A 17,286-nucleotide genomic window follows, 5' to 3' on the forward strand; every position below is an offset into this window, starting at 1 on the left:
AATGAGAGTTGTTTGTATCAGCCATTTAGTACCTACCCCACAAAGATGCTCTTTCTGTCAGTTTCAACATCAAAATAAACAGCTTTAACTTCAGCTACTAATTGGTGGCTGCACATATACGCATCTTTTCATTGGCTTTCAGATAGCTCCAAGTAATGCATTACTGCTTCTTCAACAAAGGATACCGAGAGAATGAAGCACATTAGATAATAGAAGTAAATTGGAAAGATGTTTAAAATGGTATGTTCTATCTGAATCATGAAAGAAAAATGGTGGGTTTTATGTCTCTTTAAATTCAAAATTTTATAGGGAAATTAATTTAAATGAAGTCTAAAATATGTAACGTTTCCCCTCCACTCAGAAGGCTGCAGTGCAGCAAATCCCATTTGATGAATAAATTAAAAAACAACTTTAACATGATGTAAATTTGTAAAGTGTAATTACCCTTTAAAAAGAAACGTTTTGCAATATACGTCCATCAGCAAAAATGCTTCTAATAAAAGTTATTATAATAAATGTTTTAAAAGCATTTAAACTTTTATTTTGTGATTTAAAATAGCTGTTTTGCCTGTTGAAACCACCACCTATACAAAATGTAAATACTGTAGTATTCTTTGTAGATAAGTTATGCAAACAAGAAGCAGCAGCAGAAATCAACCTCAGAATGGTGGTGGACAGGAAGATATTGAAAGTTTGTTTTTAGTAGCAATATTTAAGTATTGGTTTTGTGTATAGAGGGAGAGATAAACTAAGGAGATCTTTTTTTTTGTAGATAGAGAGATAAGATATGCACTACTGTTCTTCATGCAAGCACAGCCCGTTTGAATTGGTGTGTTCTTCAGCAGGATGGGATTCAATGCTCAAAAACAGATGCTTCAAATACAAAAATAAACGTTAAAGGGGCATTTTGGTCAAAATTGAAATCCACATAGATTAATTACTTCTTTGAATAGAAACATATCTGAAATATACATTTATTGGCAAAAATGTTTCTAGTAAAAGTTATCAGTTTTAGTTTTAAATTTTTTCTCTTCAAGTATATATGAAGCATAACTAAATATTCTCAGTGCACCAGCACTTTAAATACTTCAGCTGCTCAGAGCGTCAGTGGGGCTTGTAGTATCATATTATCAATTTTTCCAATGCTGGTGCACGGTGCATACTTAAATACACTTTTGAAAGAGCTATAGCTTTTATTAGGAGCATTTTTGCTAATACATATGTATTACAAAATTGCTTATATTCAAAACTGAAATGCATCCATGTGGATTCCAATTTTGTCTGGAATGTCCCTTTAAGGAGTAATTTCCCATATCCTTAATACACAGCAGCTGAAAACACATTAACCCCTTAATGACCACAGCACTTTTCCATTTTCTGTCCGTTTGGGACCAAGGCTATTTTTACATTTTTGCAGTGTTTGTGTTTAGCTGTAATTTTCCTCTTACTCATTTACTGTACCCACACATAATATATACCATTTTTCTCGCCATTAAATGGACTTTCTAAAGATACCAATATTTTCATCATATCTTATAATTTACTATAAAAAAATTATAAAATATGAGGAAAAATTGAAAAAAACCCCACTTTTTCTAACTTTGACCCCCAAAATCTGTTACATATCTACAACCACCAAAAAACACCTATGCTAAATAGTTTCTAAATATTATCCTGAGTTTAGAAATACCCAATGTTTACATGTTCTTTGCTTTTTTTGCAAGTTATAGGGAAATAAATACAAGTAGCACTTTGCTATTTCCAAACCATTTTTTTTTCAAAATTAGCGCTAGTTACATTGGAACACTGATATCTTTCAGGAATCTCTGAATATCCATTGACATGTATATATATTTTTTTAGTAGACATCCCAAAGTATTGATCTAGGCCCATTTTGGTATATTTCATGGCACCATTTCACCGCCAAATGCGATCAAATAAAAAAAATCGTTCACTTTTTCACAAATTTTTTCACAAACTTTAGGTTTCTCACTGAAATTATTTACAAACAACTTGTGCAATTATGGCACAAATGGTTGTAAATTCTTCTCTGGGATCCCCTTTGTTCAGAAATAGCATACTTATATGGCTTTGGTGTTGCTTTTTGGTAATTAGAATGCCACTAAATGCCACTGCGCACCACACGTGTATTATGCCCAGCAGTGAAGGGGTTAATTAGGGAGCATGTAGGGAGCTTTTTGGGGTAATTTTAGCTTTAGTGTAGTGTAGTAGACAACCCCAAGTATTGATCTAGGCCCATTTTGATATATTTCATGCCACCATTTCACCGCCAAATGCGATCAAATTAAAAAAAACGTAAAATTTTTCAAAATTTTAGGTTTCTCACTGAAATCATTTACAAACAGCTTGTGCAGTTATGGCACAAATGGTTGTAAATGCTTCTCTGGGATCCCCTTTGTTCAGAAATAGCAGACATATATGGCTTTGGCGTTGTTTTTTGGTATTTTGAAGGCTGCTAAATGCCGCTGCGCATCACACGTGTATTATGGCTAGCAGTGAAGGGGTTAATTAGGTAGCTTGTAGGGAGCTTGCAGGGTTAATATTAGATTTAGTGTAGAGCTCAGCCTCCCACCTGAAACATCAGACCCCCTGATCCCTCCCAAACAGCTCTCTTCCCTCCCCCACCCCACAATTGTCCCCGCCATCTTAAGTACTGGCAGAAAGTCTGCCAGTACTAAAATAAAAGCTATATTTGTATTTTTTGGTGTTTTTTTTTTTAAAGCATATTTACATATGCTGTTGTGTACTATCCCCCCTTAGCCCCCAACCTCACTGATCCCCCCCAAACAGCTCTATAACCCTCCCACTCTAACTTAATGGGCCCCATCTTGGGTACTGGCAGCTGTCTGCCAGTACCCAGTTTAGAAGAAAAAATGTATTTGTTTTACATTTTTTAGACTTTTCTGTAGTGTAGCTTCCCCCCCACCCAGAAACCAACCCCCCACCCCTCCACGATCTCTTTTTGTGTTTATTTTTTTTTTGTGCTTAGGCCACTTAACATTTTACTTTTTATTCATTTTCCGTAGTGTAGCGGTTCCCACCCGCTCCCGCCCCGTGCACACGCCCGCCCGCCACCCTCCGTGCACGCGCGCGCGTCCGTGCGCGCCCCCGACGGTCCCGCCCCCCTCGACGTCACACAGCACACCGATGGCCGCCCACCCGCCTCCCAAGTCGGCTCCCACCCACCAACGATACCGGCCATCGATGTCCGGTGCAGAGAGGGCCACAGAGTGGCTCTCTCTGCATCGGATGGCCATGTAAGGTTATTGCAGGATGCCTCCATATCGAGGCATCACTGCAATAACGGGAAAGCAGCTGGAAGCGAGCAGGATCGCTTCCAGCTGCTTTCCACACCGAGGACGTGCAGGGTACGTCCTCAGGCGTTAACTGCCTTTTTTTTGAGGACGTACCCTGCACGTCCTCGGTCATTAAGGGGTTAAAGGGACACTGAACATAAGTTTTTTTCTTTCATGATTAAGATAGAGCATGAAATTTTAAGCGACTTTCTAATTTACTCCTATTATGATTTTGTCTTCATTCTCTTGCTATCTTTATTTTAAAAGCAGGGATGCAAATCTTAGCAGCCAGCCCATTTTAGGTTCAGCACCATGGATAGCGCTTGCTTATTGGAGTCTTAAAATTACCCACCAATAAGCAAGCATAACCCAGGTTCTCAACCAAAAATGGGCTGGCTCCTATGCATCACATTCCTGCTTTTTTAAATAAAGATAGCAAGAGAACAAAGAAAATTGATAATAGGAGTAAATTAGAAAGTTGCTTAAAATTGCATGCTCTATCTGAATCATGAATGAAATAATTTGGGTTTAGTGTCCCTTTAAGGGGAAACCAATTTAACAGCACAGTGTACATTTAAAAGGAATAGTCAGTTAAAATTAAACCTTCATGATTCAGATAGAGAATGCAATTTTAATCAACGTTCTAATTTACTCCTATTATCAATTTTTCTTTGTTTTTTTGGTATCTTTATTTGAAAAAGCAAGAATAAAGCTTAGAAGCCGGCCCATTTTTGGTTCAGCACCTGTGTAGCACTTTCTGATTAGTGTCTAAATGTAGCCACCAATCAGCAAGCACTACCCAGGTGCTGAACCAAAAATTAACAACAATTTTAAAGGCAGTAAACACATTGCAAAAGAGGGTAATTTGTTAAAAAAAATAAAAGACTTGGGGCGCGATCCGATATCGATCGCAGTTTGCGGCGCAAGCGAGGGAACCGGCGTCGCCCGCAGTTTCAGCTCGCAACTCGAGCCATCCCATATAGGTCGCCGTCAGATGCTAACGTGCCGTAAGTCTCACAAACCAGCGATGTCCAGAAATCTGCGTAAGTACAAATTTCTGGCGTCGCCAGTGACTTGCGCCACGTTAGAATCTGCCGGCGCCTATAAAACCTGACTAAAGTTTAAAACACCCGCACTGTCTAACACGCCTCCCTAACATAGCCCGCACTGTCTAACACGCCTCCCTAACATAGACCGCACTGTCTAACACACCTCCCTAACATAGCCCGCACTGTCTAACCCTCTATCCGCTATCCCCCCTCACTAGCCTAACAATAAAAAAAGCTATTAACCCCTAAACCGCCGCTCCCGTACCCCGCCGCAACCTAATAAAGTTATTAACCCCTAAACCGTCGCTCCCGTACCCCGCCGCCATCTATATTATATCTATAACCCCCTAAATATATTAAAATTATTAACCCCTAATGTAAGCCCCTTACACCGCCGCCATCTCTATTAAAATGATTAACCCCTAATTTAATCTACCTACCCCGCCGCCAGCTATATTATCTATATTAACCCTAAGTATATTATAGTTAATATAGTTATTACATTATATATATTAACTATATTAACCCTAATTATATTAGGGTTAATATAGTTACTATAGTATTTATATTAACTATATCTAACACTAACACCCCTAACTATATTTATATTAAATTAATCTAATTAATTTATAAACTAAAATATTCCTATTTAAATCTAAATACTTACCTATAAAATAATCCCTAAAATAATCCCTAAGATAGCTACAATATAATTAATAATTACATTGTAGCTATGTTAGGGTTAATATTTATTTTACAGGTAAATTGTTAATTATTTTAACTAGGTATAATAGATATTAAATAGTTATTAACTATTTAATATCTACCTAGTTAAAATAATTACCCAATTACCTGTAAAATAAATCCTAACCTAAGTTATAAATACACCTACACTATCAATAAATTAAATAAAGTACAAACATCTATCTAAAAATACAATTAAATTAACTAAACTAAATTACAAAAAAAAACAAACACTAAATTACAAAAAATAAAAAAAAGATTACAAGATTTTTAAGCTAATTACACCTATTCTAAGCCCCCTAATAAAATAATAAACCCCCAAAATAAAAACAATTCCCTGCCCTATTCTAAATTAAACATATTTCAAAGCTCTTTACCTTACCAGCCCTTAAAAGGGCCTTTTGTGGGGCATGCCCCAAAGAATTCAGCTCTTTTGCATTCAACAAATACAATCCCCCCCCCCCCCCCATTACAACCCACCACCCACATACCCCTATTCTAAACCCACCCAAACCCCCCTTAAAAAAGCCTAACACTACCCCCCTGAAGATCTCCCTACCTTGTCTTCACCACACCGGGCCGAACTCCTGATCCGATCCGGGCGATGTCGTCCTCCAAGCGGCAAAGAAGAATTCTTCCTCCGGCGATGTCATCCTCCAAGCGGCAAAGAAGAATTCTTCCTCCGGCGACGTCTTCCTCCAAGCGGCAGCAAAGTCTTCATTCTTCCGGCGGCATCTTCAATCTTCTTTCTTCGCTCCGCCGCCGCGGAGCATCCATCCCGGCCGACTGCTAAACTTGGAATGAGGTACCTTTAAATGACGTCATCCAAGATGGCGTCCGCCGAATTCCGATTGGCTGATAGGATTCTATCAGCCAATCGGAATTAAGTTAAAAAAATCTGATTGGCTGATTGAATCAGCCAATCAGATTCAAGTTCCGATCAGCCAATAGAATGCGAGCTCAATCTGATTGGCTGATTAGATCAGCCAATCGGATTGAACTTGAATCTGATTGGCTGATTCAATCAGCCAATCAGATTTTTTTAACTTAATTCCGATTGGCTGATAGAATCCTATCAGCCAATCGGAATTCGGCGGACGCCATCTTGGATGACGTCATTTAAAGGTACCTCATTCCAAGTTTAGCAGTCGGCCGGGATGGATGCTCCGCGGCGGCGGAGCGAAGAAAGAAGATTGAAGATGCCGCCGGAAGAATGAAGACTTTGCTGCCGCTTGGAGGAAGACGTCGCCGGAGGAAGAATTCTTCTTTGCCGCTTGGAGGAAGACATCGCCGGAGGAAGAATTCTTCTTTGCCGCTTGGAGGACGACATCGCCCGGATCGGATCAGGAGTTCGGCCCGGTGTGGTGAAGACAAGGTAGGGAGATCTTCAGGGGGGTAGTGTTAGGCTTTTTTAAGGGGGGTTTGGGTGGGTTTAGAATAGGGGTATGTGGGTGGTGGGTTGTAATGGGGGGGGGGGGGATTGTATTTGTTGAATGCAAAAGAGCTGAATTATTTGGGGCATGCCCCACAAAAGGCCCTTTTAAGGGCTGGTAAGGTAAAGAGCTTTGAAATATGTTTAATTTAGAATAGGGCAGGGAATTGTTTTTATTTTGGGGGTTTATTATTTTATTAGGGGGCTTAGAATAGGTGTAATTAGCTTAAAAATCTTGTAATCTTTTTTTTATTTTTTGTAATTTAGTGTTTGTTTTTTTTTGTAATTTAGTTTAGTTAATTTAATTGTATTTTTAGATAGATGTTTGTACTTTATTTAATTTATTGATAGTGTAGGTGTATTTATAACTTAGGTTAGGATTTATTTTACAGGTAATTGGGTAATTATTTTAACTAGGTAGATATTAAATAGTTAATAACTATTTAATATCTATTATACCTAGTTAAAATAATTAACAATTTACCTGTAAAATAAATATTAACCCTAACATAGCTACAATGTAATTATTAATTATATTGTAGCTATCTTAGGGATTATTTTATAGGTAAGTATTTAGATTTAAATAGGAATATTTTAGTTTATAAATTAATTAGATTAATTTAATATAAATATAGTTAGGGGTGTTAGTGTTAGATAGAGTTAATATAGTTAATATAAATACTATAGTAACTATATTAACCCTAATATAATTAGGGTTAATATAGTTAATATATATAATGTAATAACTATATTAACTATAATATACTTAGGGTTAATATAGATAATATAGCTGGCGGCGGGGTAGGTAGATTAAATTAGGGGTTAATCATTTTAATAGAGATGGCGGCGGTGTAAGGGGCTTACATTAGGGGTTAATAATATTAATATAGCTGGCGGCGGTATAGGGGGATTAGATTAGGGGTTAATAATTTTTATATAGGTGGCGGCGGTGTAAGGGGTCAGATTAGGGGATAGATAAGGTAGATGGCGGCGGTTTTAGAGGCTCACAGTAGGGGGTTAGTTTATGTAGATGGCGGCGGGGTCCGGGAGCGGCGGTTTAGGGGGTAATAACTTTATTAGGGATTTGGGGGGGGGGATCGCGGTTGACAGGGAGATAGACATTGCGCATGCGTTAGGTGTTAGGTTTATTTTAGAAGATCGCGGTTGACAGGGAGATAGACATTGCGCATGCGTTAGGTGTTAGGTTTATTTTAGCAGCTAGTTTAGGGAGTTACGGGGCTCCAATAGTCAGCGTAAGGCTTCTTACGGCTGCTTTTTGTGGCGAGGTGAAAATGGAGTAAGTTTTCTCCATTTTCGCCACGTAAGTCCTTACGCTGCATATTGGATACCAAACTGCGCGGGTTTGGTATACCTGCCTATGGCCCAAAAAACTGCGGGCGACGGCAGAAATATACGCGCGTAACTTCTAGCTTACGCCGTATATAGGATACCAAATCCGCGCAATTATTGGCGTCGCCGGCTTTTGCGGGCGACGCTTTATATCGGATCGACCCCTAGATTACGAGGGAAGAACTAATAGTTATGGGCAAGCAATAAGGATTTTACTGCAGGTGTTTGCACGCTTTGGGTTTTTCGCTTGTATTACCAGTTGGAAGTAAATGCATTACTTGCGCAATTAAAGTTAATGTGCGTCAGGTTAGTGCAACCTCAGAGCTCCGGTTAACTGTTCGGCAAAACAAAAAGTTCCACAAAACACATCAAAAATACATTTAAAAGTACAGTACACTCATAATAACAATATCTATTAAAAAGTATTTTAAACAATATTGCACAAAAGAGTTATAAGGGCTCAGATATATGAGGTCTCAGGTGTTAGAAAAAAAGACTGCAAAGGCCTTTAACATAGAGATACATATATATAAATGTCAAATATGTATATGTGTATATATATATATACTGTATATACTGTATGTGTGTGTGTGTGTGCATATGTATGTATGTATTTATAGGTGTATATAAGTATTTACAGACATATATACACATAAATACATATGTACACATATACAGACATATATACACATAAATACATATGTACACATATACAGACATATATACACATAAATACATATGTACACATATACAGACATATATACACATAAATACATATGTACACATATACAGACATATATACACATAAATACATATGTACACATATACAGACATATATACACATAAATACATATGTACACATATACAGACATATATACACATAAATACATATGTACACATATACAGACATATATACACATAAATACATATGTACACATATACAGACATATATACACATAAATACATATGTACACATATACAGACATATATAAACACAAATACATATGTACACATATAAACACATAAATACATATGTACACATATACAGACATATATACACATATAAACACATAAATATATATGTATACATATACAGACATATATACACATAAATACATATGTACACATATACAGACATATATAAACACAAATACATATGTACACATATAAACACATAAATACATATGTACACATATACAGACATATATACACATATAAACACATAAATACATATATACACATATAAACACATAAGTACACATATACAGACATATATACACGTATAAACACATAAATACAGATGTACACACATACAGACATATATACACATATAAACACATAAATACATATATACACATATAAACACATAAGTACACATATACAGACATATATACACGTATAAACACATAAATACAGATGTACACACATACAGACATATATACACATAAATACATATGTACACATATACAGACATATATACACATAAATACATATATACACATATAAACACATAAGTACACATATACAGACATATATACACATATAAACACATAAATACAGATGTACACACATACAGACATATATACACATATAAACACATAAATACATATGTACACATATACAGACATATGAATACGTGCATTGGAGCCCTTTGCAGTTAGAGGGACATTCCAGTCAACATTTACATGCACGTAGATGAATTACATCTTTGAACAGAAACACATAAAAATGCTTTCAGTAACAGTCATCAATGTTTTAGTATTAGCATTTTTCTCTGCACGTGCATGTGAAGCATAGCTAGACATTCTAAGTGCACCAACATTTTAAATACTGCAGCTGCTCAGAGCGCCAGTGGGGCTTGTATCATGTCAGAAATAAACAAATTGAGTTATTGACAGATGGTACAAGCACCTTGGGCTCTCTAAGCAAGTGCTGTGTTAAAATGCTGGTGCACAGAGCATACTTAAATACACTTTTGAAACAGCTAAAGCTTTTATTAGAAGCATTTTTACTAATACATTTATATTACAAAATACTTCTATTCAAAATTGAAATGCATCCATGTAGATTTTCATTTTGGCTGGAATGCCCCTTTAAGTAGATAAAAAACATGTAAAAACCTATTTCTTCAATTCTGAGGACGGGGCTTAAAGGGACACTATACCCAAACATTTTCTTTCATGATTAAGGTAGAGATTGAGAATGCAATTTTAAACAACATTCCAATTTACTTCTATTACCTAATTTGCTTCATTCTTTAGATATACTTTAATGAAGAAATAGCAATGCACACGGTGAACCAATCACAGGAGGCTTCTATGTGCAGCTACCAATCAGCAGCTACTAAGCATATCTAGATATGCTTTTCAGCAAAGAATATCAAGAGAATGAAGCAAAATAGATAATAGAAGTAAATTAGAAAGTTGTTTATAATTGTATGCTCTTTCTAAATCATGAAAGAAAAAATTTGGGTTTCATGTCCCTTTAACAATACAAAATCAGAATTGGCTCCTTCAAATAATGCACATGGGGGTGGAGTTTGGTTGCTGAAAAACAGTTGCAGCACATAAAGTGTTAATGCATTCAAAACATTTTCAAACTCGCCTAGTAATTTATTGCAAGACTGCAGAAACATCCTATAATTACAAGGTGTTTACTGTACCTTTAATGTCTTTTTAAAGCCTCTTTACACAATGCAACATTGTTGCAAAGGATAATCTTATTTACTAAGAAAAGTCATTTCTTGCTTTTGTGACTGAGCGCATTAATTAGAAACTGCAGAACAGCAAAGCTGCTAACTTGAGCTTCATAATAAAGATCAGGAATAATATCTTTAAAGGGACAATGTACACTAGATTTTTCTTTGCATACATGTTTTGTAGATGATCTATTTATACAGCCCATCTGGGAGTGTTTTTGTAACAATATGAAGTTTTGCTTATTTTTAAATAACATTGTGCTGGTTTTCAGACTCCTAACCAAGCCCCAAAGTATCAGATCTCGACTGATCTCTACAGACTACAGCTTGCTCCTGTTTGTGTAAAGGGTCTTTTCATATGCAGGGGAGGGAGGGGGTCTTGCTGCTTACTCAGCCTCTTTTAGTGGGTGTCCCAGCCTAACCTCATCAACAGTACTAAATAAAGAGCTTCTAAGTATAAAAGTTTTTGGGCTAGTTTACAAGTAGAGCTGTATTCTCCCTTTTTTGTGCTAGCCAGGTTTTTCTCCAGTGGTAACCCGAATCGCACTTAGGGGCCAATTTATGAAGCTGCGAATGCAACTGTATCCACGTGAGCCTTCAGACTCGCCGGAAACATAACTTAAGAAGCAGCGGCTATAAGACCACTGCTCCTTAACTCGCCCGCCACCTCTGAGGCAGCTGACAGCAATCATCCTGATTAGATACAACGGCCGCGAATGTGCAGAGGGCGGCATTGCACAAGCATTTCACAAGGAATGCTTGTGCAATGATAAATGCCGACAGTCTATGCTGTTGGCATTTATCAATGTGGGGCGGACATGATCCACTATAGCGGATCATGTCCACCCGCACATTGATAAATCGGCCCCTAAAAGTTTAAATTAAAAAATCGCAACCGTGTTTTTGCATTCCCCCATAGAAGTCAAAGGAGAAAAAGTGACTCTCTCGTGCAAACACTTTTCTCAATTTCGTTCAACTTGTAATATTAGCGCAATAAAAACTGCTCGCTAAAGGACGATTTTGCTTGCGCAATCATTTTTGTAATCTAATAACTGAAAGGGTATGACAATGGCGCCAATAGCAATCTTGTTAATTATGTATGCGGAATGAGAGTAACCATAAGCGCTGAACCTCCTATCAACTAATATATTCAACCAAACTTAATTTATAACTATAACAGACAAACACATTGCTGGAGTACTAGAGCAGTCATGGTGACTTTTGTTAGCAAATTGTTAGCACGCTCATGCACAATAATACTTTTCATTAACAATACGTAGGAAAGGTGGCGGTAACAAAACACCAGACAGACAAGAGGTCAAGACCTAGAAATCACTGCAGGACCAGAAGACAAAGGTGCCCTGGAGATCTTCAGCTAAGAAACCCATAAGAAGGAGCATCTCTTAGGCCGCTCTTACACACCCTGTATTCAAAAACAGACTCTGACCTCCTGCAAAAGGGAAAAAATAAACAACCAAGATCAGCCAATCAGACCCCTGCCTCGGATAACTAACAGAAACCCTAAGGAAGCCATGAATATATTAGAGCTGCTACTTGGCACACCTGAAAAGGAAAGGGAAGGGAAAACTTCACAGACACAGGCACACTGCTTAGCTAGGAATACACAGACACAAGCACACTGCTAAGCTAGGAATACACAGACACAGGCACACTGCTTAGCTAGGAATACACAGACACAGGCACACTGCTTAGCTAGGAATACACAGACACAGGCACACTGCTTAGCTAGGAATACACAGAAACAGGAACACTGCTTAGCAAGGAATACACAGACACAGGCACACTGCTTAGCTAGGAATACACAGACACAAGCACACTGCTTAGCTAGGAATACACAGACACAGGCACACTGCTTAGCTAGGAATACACAGACACAGGCACACTGCTTAGCTAGGAATACACAGACACAGGCACACTGCTTAGCTAGGAAGACACAGGCACACGGCTTAGCTAGGAATACACAGACACAGGCACACTGCTTAGCTAGGAATACACAGACACAGGCACACTGCTTAGTTAGGAATACACAGACACAAGCACACTGCTTAGCTAGGAATACACAGACACAGGCACACTGCTTAGCTAGGAATACACAGACACAGGCACACTGCTTAGCTAGGAATACACAGACACAGGAACACTGCTTAGCTAGGAATACACAGACACAAGCACACTGCTTAGCTAGGAATACACAGACACAGGAACACTGCTTAGCTAGGAATACACAGACACACACACACACTGCTTAGCTAGGATTACACAGACACAGGCACACTGCTTAGCAAGGAATACACAGACACAGGCACACTGCTTAACTAGGAATACACAGACACATGTACACTGCTTAGCTAGGAATACACAGACACAGGCACACTGCTTAGCAAGGAATACACAGACACAGGCACACTGCTTAGCTAGGAATACACAGACAGGCACACTGCATAGCTAGGCTTAGCTAGGTATGCACAGACACAGGCACACTGCTTAGCTAGATATACACAGGCACAGGCACACTGCTTAGCTAGGAATACACAGACACAGGCACACTGCTTATCTAGGAATACACAGACACAGGCACACTGCTTAGCTAGGAATACACAGAAACAGGCACACTGCTTAGCTAGGAATACACAGACACAAGCACACTGCTTAGCTAGGAATACACAGCCACAGGCACACTGCTTAGCTAGGAATACACAGACACAGGCACACTGCTTAGCTAGGAATACACAGACACAGGAACACTGCTTAGCTAGGAATACACAGACACAAGCACACTGCTTAGCTAGGAATACACAGACACAGGAACACTGCTTAGCTAGGAATACACAGACACAAGCACACTGCTTAGCTAGGATTACACAGACACAGGCACACTGCTTAGCAAGGAATACACAGACACAGGCACACTGCTTAACTAGGAATACACAGACACAGGCACACTGCTTAGCTAGGAATACACAGACACAGGCACACTGCTTAGCAAGGAATACACAGACACAGGCACACTGCTTAGCTAGGAATACACAGACAGGCACACTGCATAGCTAGGCTTAGCTAGGTATGCACAGACACAGGCACACTGCTTAGCTAGATATACACAGACACAGGCACACTGCTTAGCTAGGTATAGACAGACACAGGCACACTGCTTAGCTAGATATACAGAGACACAGGCACACTGCTTAGCTAGGTATGCACAGACACAGGCACACTGCTTAGCTAGATATACACAGACACATGCACACTACTTACCAAGGTATAGACAGACACAGGCACACTGCTTAGCTAGATATACACAGACACAAGCACACTGCTTAGCTAGGTATAGACAGACACAGGCACACTGCTTAGCTAGTTATACACAGACACAGGCACACTGCTTAGCTAGGTATAGACAGACACAGGCACACTGCTTAGCTAGGAATACACAGACACAAGCACACTGCTTAGCTAGGAATACACAGACACAGGCACACTGCTTAGCAAGGAATACACAGGCACAGGCACACTGCTTAGCTAGGAATACACAGACAGGCACACTGCATAGCTAGGCTTAGCTAGGTATGCACAGACACAGGCACACTGCTTAGCTAGATATACACAGACACAGGCACACTGCTTAGCTAGGTATAGACAGACACAGGCACACTGCTTAGCTAGATATACAGAGACACAGGCACACTGCTTAGCTAGGTATGCACAGACACAGGCACACTGCTTAGCTAGATATACACAGACACATGCACACTACTTAGCAAGGTATAGACAGGCACACTGCTTAGCTAGATATACACAGACACAAGCACACTGCTTAGCTAGGTATAGACAGACACAGGCACACTGCTTAGCTAGTTATACACAGACACAGGCACACTGCTTAGCTAGGTATAGACAGACACAGGCACACTGCTTAGCTAGGAATACACAGACACAAGCACACTGCTTAGCTAGGAATACACAGACACACTGCTTAGCTAGGAATACACAGACACAAGCACACTGCTTAGCTAGGAATACACAGACACACTGCTTAGCTAGGAATACACAGACACAGGCACACTGCTTAGCTAGGAATACACAGACACAAGCACACTGCTTAGCTAGGAATACACAGACACAAGCACACTGCTTAGCTAGGAATACACAGGCACAGACACACTGCTTAGCTAGGAATACCCAGACACAGGCACACTGCTTAGCAAGGAATACACAGAAACAGGCACACTGTTTAGCTAGAAATACACAGACACAGGCACACTGCTTAGCTAGGAATACACAGAGACAGGCACACTGCTTAGCTAGGAATACACAGAGACAGGCACACTGCTTAGCTAGGAATACACAGACACAGGCACACTGCTTAGCTAGGAATACACAGACACAGCACACTGCTAAGCTAGGAATACACAGACACAGGCACACTGCTTAGCTAGGAATACACAGACACAGGCACACTGCTTAGCTAGGAATACACAGACACAAGCACACTGCTTAGCTAAGTATAGACAGACACAGGCACACTGCTTAGCAAGGTATGCACAGACACAGGCACACTGCTTAGCTAGGAATACACAGACACAGGCACACTGCTTAGCTAGGTATGCACAGACACAGGCAGACTGCTTAGCTAGGTATAGACGGACACAGGCACACTGCTTAGCTTGATATACACAGATACAGGCACACTGGCTATCTAGGTATACATAGACACAGGCACACTGCTTAGCTAGGAATACACAGACACAAGCACGCTGCTTAGCTAGGTATAGACAGACACAGGCACACTGCTTAGCAAGGTATGCGCAGACACAGGCACACTGCTTAGCTAGGAATACACAGACACAGGCACACTGCTTAGCTAGGTATAGACGGACACAGGCACACTGCTTAGCTTGATATACACAGACACAGGCACACTGTCTATCTAGGTATACATAGACACAGGCACACTGCTTAGCTAGGAATACACAGACACATGCACACTGCTTAGCTACGTATACACAGACACAGGCACACTGCTTAGCTAGGTATACACAGACACATGCACACTGCTTAGCTAGGAATGCACAGAAACAAGCACACTGCTTAGCTAGGTATACACAGACACAGGCACACTGCACAGCTAGGTATACACAGACACAGGCACACTGCTTAGCTAGGTATACACAGACACAGGCACACTGCTTAGCTAGGTATGCACAGACACAGGCACACCGCTTAGCTAGGTATGCACAGACACAGGCACACCGCTTAGCTAGGTATGCACAGACACAGGCACACTGCTTAGCTAGGTCAGAAGTTAGCTAGGTCAGAAGTTGTGTGGTCTTAAAAGTTGAAAGTAAACACGTTCGCTTGAGTGCAAATTAATTTAATGCACCTCAGGATAGCACAACCTCAGAACTCTGGTTAACTGCTAGACAAAAAATTTGCAGAAAACACATCAAAAATACATTTAAAAGTAGTTACACTCATAATAACAAACGGCTAGAGTTAGAGTTTTGCGGCCAAAGGGGTGCGTTAGCTACGCGTGTTTTTTCCCCCCCGTACCTTTTAAATAACGCTGGTATTTAGAGTTCTCTGAAGGACTGCGTTAGGCTCCAAAAAGGGAGCGTAGAGCATAATTTACTGCCACTTCAACTCTAAATACCAGCGTTTCTTACGGTAGCGGCCAGCATGAAAAACGCGCTTGTGCACGATTCCCCTATAGGAAACAATGGGGCAGTTTGAGCTGAAAAAAAACCTAACACCTGCAAAAAGCAGCGTTCAGCTCCTAACGCAGCCCCATTGTTTCCTATGGGGAAACAGTTTCTAAGTCTGCTCCTAACACCCTAACATGAACCCCGAGTCTAAACACCCCTAACCTTACACTTATTAACCTCTAATCTGCTGCCCCCGCTATCGCTGACCCCTGCATACTATTATTAACCCCTAATCTGCCGCTCCGGACACCGCTGCAACCTACATTATCCCTATGAACCCCTAATCTGCTGCCCCCAACGTCACCGACACCTACATAATATTTATTAACCCCTAATCTGCCCCCCAACGTCGCTGCTACCTTACCTACACTTATTAACCCCTAATCTTCCGACCGGACCTCGCCGCCACTATAACAAATCTATTAACCCCTAAACCGCCTCACTCCTGCCTCGCAAACCCTATAATAAATTTTATTAACCCCTAATCTGCCCTCACTAACATCGGCGACACCTAACTTCAAGTATTAACCCCTAATCTGCCGACCGGACCTCACCGCTACTATAATAAATGTATTAACCCCTAAAGCTAAGTCTAACCCTAACACCCCCCTAAATTAAATATAATTTTAATCTAACGAAATAAATTAATTCTTATTAAATAAATTAATCCTATTTAAAGCTAAATACTTACCTGTAAAATAAACCCTAATATAGCTACAATATAACGAATAATTATATTGTAGCTATTTTAGGATTTATATTTATTTTACAGGCAACTTTCTATTTATTTTAACTAGGTACAATAGCTATTAAATAGTTATTAACTATTTAATAGCTACCTATCGGGTATCACCGATCCGTCCAGAAGAGGGTCCGAAGTCTTCATCCTATCCGGCAAGAAGAGGTCCTCCAGAGGGTCCAAAGTCTTCATCTAGGCGGCATCTTCTATCTTCTTCCATCCGGAGCGGAGCGG

At 39.7% G+C, this 17,286-nt stretch overlaps 1 protein-coding gene across 1 annotated transcript in view; it reads right to left on the reverse strand.

The window, feature by feature from the left end:
- LOC128636223 (synaptotagmin-7-like) overlaps nucleotides 1-17,286 on the reverse strand; it is a 990,418-nt gene that overhangs the window by 398,599 nt on the left and 574,533 nt on the right. The window lies entirely within an intron of this gene.

This window comes from Bombina bombina, chromosome 7 (genome assembly GCF_027579735.1).
Source record: "Bombina bombina isolate aBomBom1 chromosome 7, aBomBom1.pri, whole genome shotgun sequence".
In the NCBI taxonomy this organism is placed as follows: Eukaryota; Metazoa; Chordata; class Amphibia; order Anura; family Bombinatoridae; genus Bombina; species Bombina bombina.